This window comes from Loxodonta africana, chromosome 25, assembly GCF_030014295.1.
Source record: "Loxodonta africana isolate mLoxAfr1 chromosome 25, mLoxAfr1.hap2, whole genome shotgun sequence".
NCBI lineage: Eukaryota > Metazoa > Chordata > Mammalia > Proboscidea > Elephantidae > Loxodonta > Loxodonta africana.
The window spans coordinates 17,871,308-17,883,484 of record NC_087366.1 but is presented as its reverse complement, the minus strand read 5'-3'; the positions used below and the strand labels follow the sequence as shown (position 1 = coordinate 17,883,484).

Below are 12,177 nucleotides of genomic sequence, written 5' to 3'. Positions count from 1 at the left end.
TGTGGGAGAAAGAGCGGGGGCTATTCGTGAAAGAAGTGTGATGGGATGGCTTTGTTGGCTGATGCATGGGATTTCAATGGATCAGGGCTGCAGGAGAGGAGATACCAGGCAGAGAAAAGAAAGATCAGTAGTATAACAGTGGGGCAATATGGAATGTTGGCTGTTCCCATTGACCGTGGTGTCCTCTTTTGCTCTTATCCTTTCATTTGCCTTTCAAAAGCCATTTCAAGCATCCTCTTGTTTTAGATGCATTCCTGAGAAAGACTTTGTAGCTTAGTGAGGTGGACGTTGGAATCTAACACTTAACTTGTTGTGCTCTTTGGCAAGTTATTTAATAATTAGTGAAATTGATTTAACTCTGTATGTCAGGCAGTGTTCTTAGTGCCTCATATAGGTTTAGTCTTTTAACCATTACAACATCCCAGTGAGGTAAAAACCGTTGTTATTCCTGTTTTACAGATGGGATCATTGAGGTACAAAAAGAATAAATAACTTGCTCAAGGGTGTACAGCTAGAAAGTAGCAGTACTGGGAGTTGACCTTGACACTTTTGACTCCAGAAGCTGTGCTCTCAAACATTGCACTATAACCTTGTTAGGCTGCTTGGGTAGGATTTTATAACACATTCAGCACGCTCTTCAGCCTTCAGTATATTCTTGGTAATTGGAAGTTATTGCCGTTATTAATGTTTACTGTCTCCAGTTTGAGATATTTTTCTTCTTGTACATACCTCTCTGATAGCATTCCTTGCACTGAACCGTAATTGTTAACTTGTCTGTTTCTTACATTAGCGTGTGGACTTCTTGAGGGCAGGAATCAGGGGCGGATTACCCAATAAGCAAGATAAACACGGACTTACCTACTAATCTGTAGCGAGCAATTCCACATGGATTTCACCACACCAAATTAAAGTGAAACCCATGTGAAATTGTTCACTACGGACTAGTAAGTAAGCAGAAGTAAGCCTATGCTTAACTTGCTTACTGAATCATCTGCCCCTGGCAGGAACTCTGCACTCAACCCCTGTCACCTAATGGCACAGTAAATGCTTGCTGAATGAGTGACTACATAAAACGTTTTGGCTGCCATGGATGGTCCTGCTGCAGGAAAAACAGCACAGTGGGGTGGTTCATACCCAGGACTATAAGCCATACAGTAAGGAGCGCTCGTGGCACAATGGTTAAACACTTGACTGCTTAACCGAAAGGTTGTCAGCTTGAACCTACTCAGTAGCTCTGTGGGAGAAAGGTCTGGCAATCTGCTTCTGTAAAGATTACAGCCTAGGAAACCCCGTGGAGCAGTTGTACTCTGTGATGTGGGGTCCCTGTGAGTCTCAATCAACTCAACAGCACACAACAACAACAAGCCACACAGTGCAAGGTTAAATCCAGCCCCTATCACTCACTGGCGTTGTGATTTGTGCAAATTATTTATCCTCCCTTAAGCCTACATTTCTTTGTTTAATAGGGGCAATAGAGTTGTTATAAAGATCCAAGGAGATAACACAGGAATTTAATGAACTGCCTAGTCTGTGGTAGTAAATAATTCCTATTATTAGTACTGAGTAACTGCTGGAAGTCAGGTATTTTGCTCCTTGGTAGGGGTACAGAAACAAAGATTCCTCTCTTAATCAGAGAGCCCTGGTGGCACTGTGGTTAAGAGCTTGGCTGCAAATCAAAAAGTTGGCAGTTCGAATCCACCAGCCTCTCCTTGGAAACCCTATGGGGCAGTTCTACTCTGTCCTATAGGAATCAACTCAACAGCAGCGGGTTTGGTTTTTTGGTTTTCTCTTAATCAGGGACTTCATGGTGTCCTGGAAGAGCAGAGTTGTACCCAAACGCATTATAATGGTGTGCAAAAATATGCAGAATAGACACAGCTGAGATAAACTGTGTGTGTGTGTGTGTGTGTGTGGTGGAGGGAGGTAAAGAGCGGTCAGCTTCTTGATAAAGGAGATATCTAAGTTGGGTTTTAAAAAATGGATTAAGAGTACTTAAGGCAGACCAGGAATGAAGTCCTCAAATGCCAGGATTGTGGACTTAATTGAATAGGCAATGGGGAGCCACTGAATTTTTTTGAGTAGGAGAGTGACATCAACAGAACTGTCCTTTAGGAAGATTAATCTGACAAAAATATGTAGGATGAGTTAGTGGGGAGTGAAGTGAGGAAATAAATATCACATAGACTTTTAGTAGAACCTCCTACACGGGATAGAAATCTATTCTGCAGCACCCTTATAGATGGTCATCCATCTGATGCTGGAACACACCAAACAATGGGAAGTCCGCTGGCTTCTGTAGCAGCTCCCTCTTGGCTCCCTCCCTCCCTCCCTCCCTCCCTCCCTCCCACCTACTTACCCATCCATCTATCCATTCACCCATCTATCATTTTTTAAGAGTTTTCTATGTGCCAGTTACTGGGTGGGCTAGGTGCTGGGAGTATAATGTTGACTACAGTTTAGTCCTGCCCTTGAGTATATCACAATCCAGTGGTCACATTTGATGTCTGTTATTGAATAATTTTTATTTTTGGAAACTCCGTTTTTTCTTAGCCTGAGACAAAATGTGCTTCCTTTTAAGCTTCTCTTCTATTGGTCCTATTTTTCTCTCATAAAACAGAATGAGTATACTCTTCTTTTATGTGACTACTTTTATCATAACTGCAAACAATATTATGGAGCTCCTTAATCTTCTCTTCTTTTAGAAAATCACCCCCCGTTCACTTAAGAGTTCCTCATAAAGCAAGATTCCTAGAACTTAAGGACTATGGGAGCTGAATGGGACTTTAGAATTCATACCTCAACTCTCATTACCTTACAGGTAGGATCTGAGTCACAAATATGTTGTGACTTGCCTAAGATCACAGAGCAAGTTAGTGACAAAAGTAGGACAAGAACTCTGGCTTTCAGGTGTCCAGACTTGCAAGACTACTGCTTTCTCAAACCTTCTATCCTGATAACCCTTCTCATTCTGTAAATTTTTACTATCTCTCCTAGAATGCAGAACCAAAAGTTGTGTGTGGTATCTCAGATGTGCTTTGACCTCGGCAGAGCGCTGTGATGAGAGTTAATAAAGGCCAACATTAACAGAATGTGCTGGGCCTCATGCCCGCCTCATCACCTGCATATTCTCATCCAGTCTCCTGACAATTCTTATAGGGTGGGTTTGTTCTTCAATTTCAAAATGAGGAAACCAAGCCTCAGAGGAGTGAAGAAATATCCAGTCCGAGGCCACACAGCTTGTAAGTAGAAGCACTGGAAATGGAACTGAGAGCTGTCCAACCCCAAAGTCAGTATGCTGACCCTCTGCCACAGAAGGGCCATTATTCCCTATGATCTTCAACTGTATGTTAAAGAAGTTTGCATTAGCCGAGCACAGTATTTGTCAGCATGTGTTGAGTTTGTCGTCATCAGAATGCCCAACCCTTTATTACACGAATGGGGCACAGTTAGATGGTCTCCATCCTGCATATATGGAATTTTTTCTTTTTAACCTAAATAAACTCATTGCCATCAAGTCAATTCTGACTCATATGATCCTGTAGGACAGAGTAGAACTACCTCATAAGGCTTCCAAGGCTATAAATCTTTCCAAAGCAGACTGCCACATCTTTCTTCCACGAAGTGGCTGGTGGGTTCAAACTTCTTTCGGTTAGCAGCTGAGTGCTTAACCACTGTACCACTAGGGCTCCTTTTTAATCTAAATAAGAGGTCTTCATTTTTATTTCTGTCTGGGACGTTGGTGATTCAGTGGTAGAATTGCCAACTTCCATGCGGAAGACCCAGGTTCGATTCCTAACCCATGTACCTCATGGGCATATGCCACCTGTCTGTCAGTGGAGGCTTGCATGTTGCTATGATGCTGGACAGATTTCAGCAGAGCTTCCAGACTAAGACAGACTAGAAAGAAAGGCCTGGTGACCTCTTCTGAAAAGCAGCCAGTGAAAACCCTATTGATTGCAAAACTTTGATCCCCAACCAATCATGGGTCCAATCCTCAACTGCTCATGGGGCTAGTGAAGGTCTGGGCACCATTTTGTACTGTTGTGCATGGTGTCACCATGAGCCAGGGACTGACTAGATGGCAGCTAAGAACAACAACGTTTTTATTTCTATTAAATGGCACGCTGTTGGTTTTGCTCAGTCTTATTGGTTGAGAGTGGAATGAGGCTCATGAATTAGGTCAGAACAGTTGGGTGTAACGCACATGGGTTGGAACCCGTATGAGGAGCTGCAGTGTTCTGAGATGTCAGTCAAGATCAGTTGTCCTGATCTGTGTGGAGGTGAGATTAAGTGACACAATATACATAGAAGGATTTTGTAAACTGGCAAGTTGATGCCAATCCTGATGTTTAAAGATGTGGACTGTGGCCTGCCTTGCCCTTAGGCTCCAGCAGACTTGCTCTTCTCTATTCTTGCCTTCCTCACAATTTTCCCGATGCTAGGAATGCACCTTACTTTCCTTCCCCCATCCCTCAAAGTGTTACTCAGCCTGAAAGGCCAAGGAGAAACCTTCGCTTACTTTATGCCAGAATTAATTTTCTTGCCAGTGCACGTTCATACAACTTTGTTTGCAGAAGTGGTATAGCTCTTATCTCAATCTGCCTTGAATTAATACTTGTTATTTTTTTTATGCTCAGATTTCCACCCCCTAGCCTGAGATTCCTTGAGAATGGAGACCATATACTTTGTGTCTTTGTGAACCTTCTCTCCCCCAGAGTGTATAAAGAGAGTCAAGTGGTGTGGTTCAACTGGGTCTTTCACATTGAGTTTGAGTTATCCCTTCCATAGTTATGTAATCTGCAGCTTTACTCATTTACCTACTGGCGTCATCCCCATCAAGATAAAGATGTTGGAAAGGACAGGAACCCAGGGCTGAGCCAAGGAGAAATTTTGACCCTGTGCTATGAAGTTCTTCCTCCAAATTATTATCCAAGCAGGAATTAACTCTTGGGTTATTGTTATGCAGTGGTGACTCCTCAGAACAGTCTTACTCTCCATTTGTCTTTCCGTTCAGAATTTCCCAGGATGACTGCAGGAACCTCCTAGTGGGCGTTCTTCTGGTCTTCTCCCACTTTTCCACTCCAGCTTATTCTGCACACACGGCCAGAGTGGTCTTTTTAAAAAAACCTGTCTGATCATGTCACTTCCTCCCACTAAAGCCCTTCAGGCGTGCCCCATTACTCCCATAGCTGACTTTCTCACCAGCCCATCTCTGGACATATTCTGCTGTGTTCGTACTCTTGGACTTTTAAAATTCCACGAATGCTCCTTGCTTCTTCCTGCCTCAGGGATTTTACACAGGCTCTTTCTTCTTTCAGACATATTCTTCTCTCATCCTTTAATTTGCTAACTTCTACTTTCTTGATTCTTAGCTTAAATGTCATTTCCTCAGAAAAGTCTTCCTGAATGCCCCTTCTCATAGTTCAGAGCAGTGACTTACTTAATGTAGCCCTTGTAGCCATAGCCTTTGTGACTCCCACACAGTGATTGGGTAGGACTATGCAAATAAAGTATGTGGACTCTGTGATGGCTAAGATTATGTGTCACCTTCACTGGGCCATGATTTTCAGTCTTTTGACAGTTATGTAATGATATAGTCATTCTCCATTTTATGATCTGATATAGTTATCCTCCACTTTGTGATATGTTATAAATCCTAGCCTCTATGCTGTGGTTATGGTCCCAACTGGCAGTGAGCTGTTAATGAGGCAGGATTAGGATGAGATGTATCTTGAGTCAAAACATTACTAGAGGGTGTGACTCAAGTCACCACCCGTACCCCAGTCACCCCCCTTACCACTCTTTTTCGAGTGAAGTCCTTACTTGAGTCACACCTTTTATCTTACGAGAGATAGAAAGAGAAGCGATCAGGCGGAGGGTGGGGAGAACCCACTACTCCAAGAGGAAGAGCTAGGAGTGGAACACATCCTTTGGACCCAGTATCTCTGTGCTGAGAATCTCCTAGACCCAGGAGACAGAGAGCTGTAACACCAGAGACAGCACAAGATGGTGAAAAGCAGTGGCACGACAGAAAACTGGAAGCAGCAGAACCAGGAGACCGGTACAAGATGGCACAGGGGGCTTCCTGGCCTACGGAGCAAGGTGGCTACAGTGGGTGTGCCAACCCATTGAGCAAGAGAGTTGATTGCCTTTGGCTGAGGCTTGTTAGTGGAGTAGGGTGCACCTGGGCACTTTTGGTGGCCCCGAAGAGCTTTGTAATACTTGCCTGAGCAGGGCAGAGGACGGGCCAGCCCAAGAGACCTGAGGGGCCAAGGGCTGAGAGCCAAGGGCTGAGAGCCAAGGGCCAGAGACAGGTCTTCTTGTGCTCATGGCTGGGAAGAGGCTGTCCTGATTAAGAAATGTATCCTCAGTTGTCTCTGATCCTGAATTGTAACCTGTTACCTCTCCAATAAACGTGATAATTGTGAGTATTGTTTGAGAGTTCCGTGTGGCCATTGTATCGAGTTATTGAGCCCAGCAGAGAATTAAAGAGTGCTGTTGGAGGGGTGGCTGGTGTCAGAATTGATGAAAAGATTGGAGAGAGGAGGTGTGTCTGACCTCTGCTTCATAGGAATCAGCCTTGAGCTGAAGCGGATAACGATTCTCTCTCCTTCCTCTTGTGAAGCTAGATGAGAAGGTTCAGTGCGGCTGCCATGCCATTTTGACACATGGCATCTGGTACTTTCCCGTCAAAACGTCTCAAATTATTTGTATGATTGTTTGCTTGTTGCCTGTCACTCCCACTAGACTCTAAACTCCCTGAGGGCAGCAATATGTTAACCAAGGCACACCGGGTGCTTAGCACAGTGCCTGACACATTGTAGATGCTCAATAGGTAATGGCCAAATAAACGGAAGTATGAATTCATTCATTGCCCGATACTTCCTGAGCTCCTCTGCGTGCAGGGAGCTAGGGCTCCATCAGCTCCCAGTCCACGTAGGAGACTCCAGTAAGTAAACAGACCACAGGAAGATGTCACTTTGCTAGCAAAGTGAGTTCACAGTTTTCTGAGAGTAAAGACAATGGGTTTCTAGTTCTGCCTTGGGGCTGGCAAAGGTGTAGTAAGGTTATGTTTGAGCTGAATCCAGTTCTTATTTTGCTGTCTTATTCACCAGGTCTCAGACTGCCAGATATACTGCCAAAATCTTGCCACCCTAAGTGGACCAGGCTTCTCCTACTCACCAAGAACTCTGTTTAAAACAGGATGTAAAGTTAACTTGACATGATATTCTTAGTGAATTCTTGTTAGTGCCTAGTGCTTACAAGAATCTGTTAAAACCACTTTTCCGCATTGACAGAAATCTGTCTACTGGGTTTAGTTTCCTGAATCTACCCAACTTGGGAAAAAAAGAAAAAATCTGACATGTCTACTTTTGTTTGTAGGAACTTCTCTTGTTCTTCTTAGTGACTCCCCAAAGAGTTCTCAGAGGATCTCGGAGGTCAGGATCTCCTTATCTGGCTGGGATTCCTTTTTTTTTTTTAAACTCTTAGTTATTTTGCTTTTCACTTTTCACTACTGCTCCGTCCTTCTGGGTCCAAAGACCATTTAATGGGGCAGGCCCAGAGAGGGAGTTAGGGGTAAGACAGTGAGCATTGAGTGGAGTCTGGAGGCCTGGAATGCTCTTCATCTGGGTAATGTTGGGCAAGTGATTTAATCTTTCTTGGCCTTGGTTCCCCATCTGTTAAATGAGGCGCTTCAAATGAATGCACTCAATGGCTCCCTCCAGCTCCTGGTGTTAGGAAGCTCCGGTTTCTAATACAGGGATTCCCCAGCTTCAAAATAGAGGCTGAGGAGCTCTGTCTTCTCTTTGAGGGGTGTGTCTTACCTTCCCCATTGTTTCCATTCCCCTTGCTTAGAAAAATCTGTTTTGGTTCTCTCCTCCTCTTCCCCTCAGACTTAGCTCATTTTGGATATGGCCATCTTAACATTCTTACAGGTTTGAACCACTCTTGTGTAGTGACCTTATGACCACTTGACTCCAGTGCTGGAGTGCTCAATTACTTATCTAACACAGGATCAGATTGCCCAGGTTTAAGTCCTGGCTTCGCTACTAGCCCCTGTGTGACCTTAGGCAAGATACTTAACCTCTTCGAGTCTCAGTTTCCTTGTCTCTAAAATGAGGATGTTGTGAGGTGTCAGTACCTCATGGAGCACAAAGTTTCTGTCTCAGTTTCCTTGTCTCTAAAATGAGGATGTTGTGAGGTGTCAGTACCTCATGGAGCACAAAGTTTTGTTTTAACTACTTCAGAACAGCATCTAGTCTGGTGAGCACTCTTTAAAAGTTAGCCATTTTAATCATTGCCTCTCTTTTCATTATCTAACCATTGGACTTTTCCCAGCAGACCTACACTGCATTCTTTTGATGTCCCATTTGGTATATCACTGAGCAGGGGACTGGGCTTAACACTTTGCAGGTAGACAGATTTGCTGCAGAAAGAAGCATTTTGAATCTGGACGTTACTGCAATGAGTACCTTAGAGGAAGAAGAAGGTATGAGGCTGGGAGAGGCCAGAAGACCTGATTCTTTTTCTAAATGTTGCCAAAGGTGGTCTACCAGCTGAGTCCCTTTGTGATCAGAGCAGCTTCTAATGGGAGGGAGAAGTCCACTGAGAATGTGGAGAAAGCTGGTCACATCTCACATTGTGTCAGAATTAATAAAAGGTACCCCCGCCTCCCATTAAATACGATTTATTTTTAATGATTTGAGCATCGAGTTGCAGTTGACTGTTGGCAGAAAGTAATGTTTTGTAGACATTTAAGCAAACACTTGTTAATTTTGATTTCCTTTTGTATCCTGGAGCTGATTTTTTTAAACTCTGGTTGTGAATGTTCTTATAAACCCCTTGCTGTGGAGTCAATTCCAACTCATAGTGAACATAGGACAGAGTAGAACTGCCCCGTAGGGTTTCCTGGGAGTGCCTGGTGGATTTGAATTGCCTACCTTTTGGTTAGCAGCTGTAGCTCTTAACCACTACGCCACCAGAGTTTCTGAATATTCCTATAGGTGGTTGAAAAGCTGGTGGCCCCTGGCCCTGGGCCTGTGCCTCTGGTGGTGAATAAGTGGGTCCTGAAAGGGGAAGAAGCTTGGTCTGAGGTGAGCCTGGGCTGAGGTAAGGTTGCTTGCCTGAGGATCCAAATACAGGAAGTGACACTTTCTCAGCATCATTATTAGGAATGTGACAAACAGCAGGACCTGGTTAGGAAGATGGACTGAAGGCAAAGGCTGTGGCCTACCTTCTCCCGTCACCTTGCCCTCAGGCTTACTGAACACTGACGTGGTTCCCCATCCGATCCTGCCCTCCGCCACCAACAGACACTTAGTCTCAGTGACTCAAGAGCAGAAATGTCATCACTCATTCATTCATCTAATATTCATTAGGTGCCCATTGAGTGCCATACACTTGGGTCACATATGACACTCATTAGGTCCTTGAGGAGCTCACAGTCCATTTTTCTATTTATATCACCGCTTGTGAAGATGGCACTTAACAAGTTGCTAACTTTGGAAGAATAACTAGATTCTGGGACTGGAGAGACATTGGTGTCTTTTTAGCTCCCCTGCGTGTGTTATTCACATCATTCTCCTTACCTCCACGCTTGTAACTGGTTGTAGGAAAGTTCTTTGCATTAGTAAATGACGTATTTTTTTTTTCCTTAAAAAAAAAAAAGAATCTTTGCAATTCTCCAATTCTGAAATTCTGTGATTGTATGATTCTAAGTTAATTTAAGAAAGCAGGCAAATAGCTTAAATGTGTCTCCATGGACACTGTGGATGCTGTGCTGAGGGGCCTGCTTAGTCACATTTGGCACCATCTGGTGTAAAATAACTACTGGATGTTGGTCCAAGGGTAACTCAGGTACTTAGAGGGATCTGATACTCTTCTCATATTCAGTTGAAAAAAGTTCTAGCAGCTTAGCGTAACCACTAGGCAGCATTAGATTTGCCAAATAAAATATAGGACATGCAGTTAATTCGAATGTCAGGTAAACAACAAATAATTTTTTCTTAGTATAAATATGTCCCATGTGATATACTTTGGAACATAAAACAAAACCAAACCCATTGCCATCAAGTCGATTCTGATTCAGTGACCCTAAAGGACAAAGTAGAACTGCCCCATATGCTTTCCAAGGAGTGCCTGGTGGATTTGAACTGCCAACTTTTTGGTTAGCAGCCATAGCTTTTAACCACTGTGCCACCAGGGTTTCCATTTTGGAACATACTTACACTAAAAATTATCCATGGTCTGTGTGACATTCAGATTTAACTGGGTGTCTGTTGTAGGGTTCTCTAGAGGAATAAAAAAAAAAAAAAAGGATTTTTTTTTTTTTTTTTGAGGAATAGAACCAGTACATACACGTATGTATACATATATAGAGAGAAAAAGAGGTTTTAAGGAATTGGCTCATGTGATTGTGGGGTGCTGGCAAGCTCAAAATCTGTGGATCGAGAGACAGACTGGAGATTCCTGCAGTCTTAGGTCTCAAAATTGTAGGTCAGGTGATGAGAAGAGTGAAGAGTACAGGCATTCTGGCAAAATGTCTGTAGTCTGGAGGCAGAATATAGCCTAGGGAAAACTTCTTTTTTGCTCATAAAGGCTTCAGCTGGTTGCATGAGACCCACCCATATTGTGGAGCGTTATCAACTTTACTTAAGGCCAGCTGATTTACTCTCATGTGGTTAAGCATTAGGCTATAGGGTCAGTATGAGTCAGAAGCAACTCAATGGCAATGGGTTTGTTTTTTTTGTTTTAACTACTTCAGAACAGCATCTAGACTAGTGTTTGACCAAACAACTGGGCACCATAGCCTAGTCAAATTGACACATGAAATTAATCATCACAGTATCCTTTTTTGAGGAGGGAGAGGGGTTAATGCAACCCTAGTCAGCACCTATCTATAATCTGTGATCTTGGGAACGTACCAGTACAGGCAGTAACACTGCACTGAAGTGTTTATTAAATGATAAGAAACTGCTTCAGTCAGTTAACCCTGCTTGATGTTCCACTGAATGTTCTCCTCTTAGCTCCCATTCTCGATAAAAAACCAAAAACCAAACCTGTTGCCATCAAGTCGATTCTGACTCATAGTGGTCCTATAGGACAGCGTAGAACTTCCCCATAGGGTTTCCAAGGAGCGGCTGGTAGATTCAAACTGTGGACCTTTTGGTTAGCTGCCAGGCTCTTAATTCTTGATACAAGGAAATGCTATTTTAAACGTGACACATTTTACTGTTTGTAAGACTTCGATTAATCTTTCTCTTTCCTCCACTATTAATGTGGTGACCAACAACAATTCTATTAAGATTCTTAAAATGCTCATAAATACTATTTGTATCTAAATCAGCGGTCACTTTTATTTTGAAAAATAGGCTTTTTTAATGAAATAATACTTGGTGAAATTTGAATTTACGGCAATTCATGACTGCTTTTTTGGCTCTGTTTTCTTATCTGATAAAATAGCTCTGTAATTTTTATGGGGTCAAGAGCTGTTAACTCAAGCGCACACCGGGATCTATTCCCCAAATACCAGGTTTTGTACAGCTCATCTTTGGTTCTCATTAGCCTTGGAATATTCATAATTATACCCATTCCTCATTCCTTCTTTTGGGATCTGGTGCCTCTGTGAGAAGGAAGGAAAAATACAGCCCCACATCCTTGCAAAATTTATAGACTTTCGGTGAGTTAAGATATTTGCTGAAGTCCGAAATGCAGAACATGAGAGGGTTGCAAAATCCTTAATATTTTTAGGGACTCCCCTGCTTTGCTTTTGCTGTTTTTAGTTAAGGAAAGGAAAATTAAAAACACAAAAACAAATAAACAAAAAAACCCAGCTGCCGTAAAATCAGTTTCGACTCATGGTGACCCCATGTGTGTTTCTGAGTAGAACTCTGATCCATAGGGCTTTCAGCGACAGACCTTTTGGAAATAGATAACTAGGCCTTCTGTCTGAGGCACTTGTGGATGGATTCGAACCGTGAATATGGAGTATGAATTTGCTATTTTTTATTATTGTGTTTGCTATCAAAAGCCAAGTCTCAGAACCTTTTTTTTTTTCTTTTAAACCTTCATTTAGTCACAGAATTTTTGATACTGGAATACGTAATTGGTAGTATCCAATCCTGCCCTGGTGGTGCAGTGGTTAACAGCTCAGGCTGCTAACCAAAAGGTTGGCAG

The 12,177-nt window shown here is 42.9% G+C and overlaps 1 protein-coding gene across 1 annotated transcript in view; it reads left to right on the top strand.

Moving 5' to 3' along the window:
- C25H1orf21 (chromosome 25 C1orf21 homolog) overlaps positions 1 to 12,177 on the top strand; it is a 295,363-nt gene that overhangs the window by 39,573 nt on the left and 243,613 nt on the right. The gene's annotated exons all lie outside the window — the stretch shown is intronic.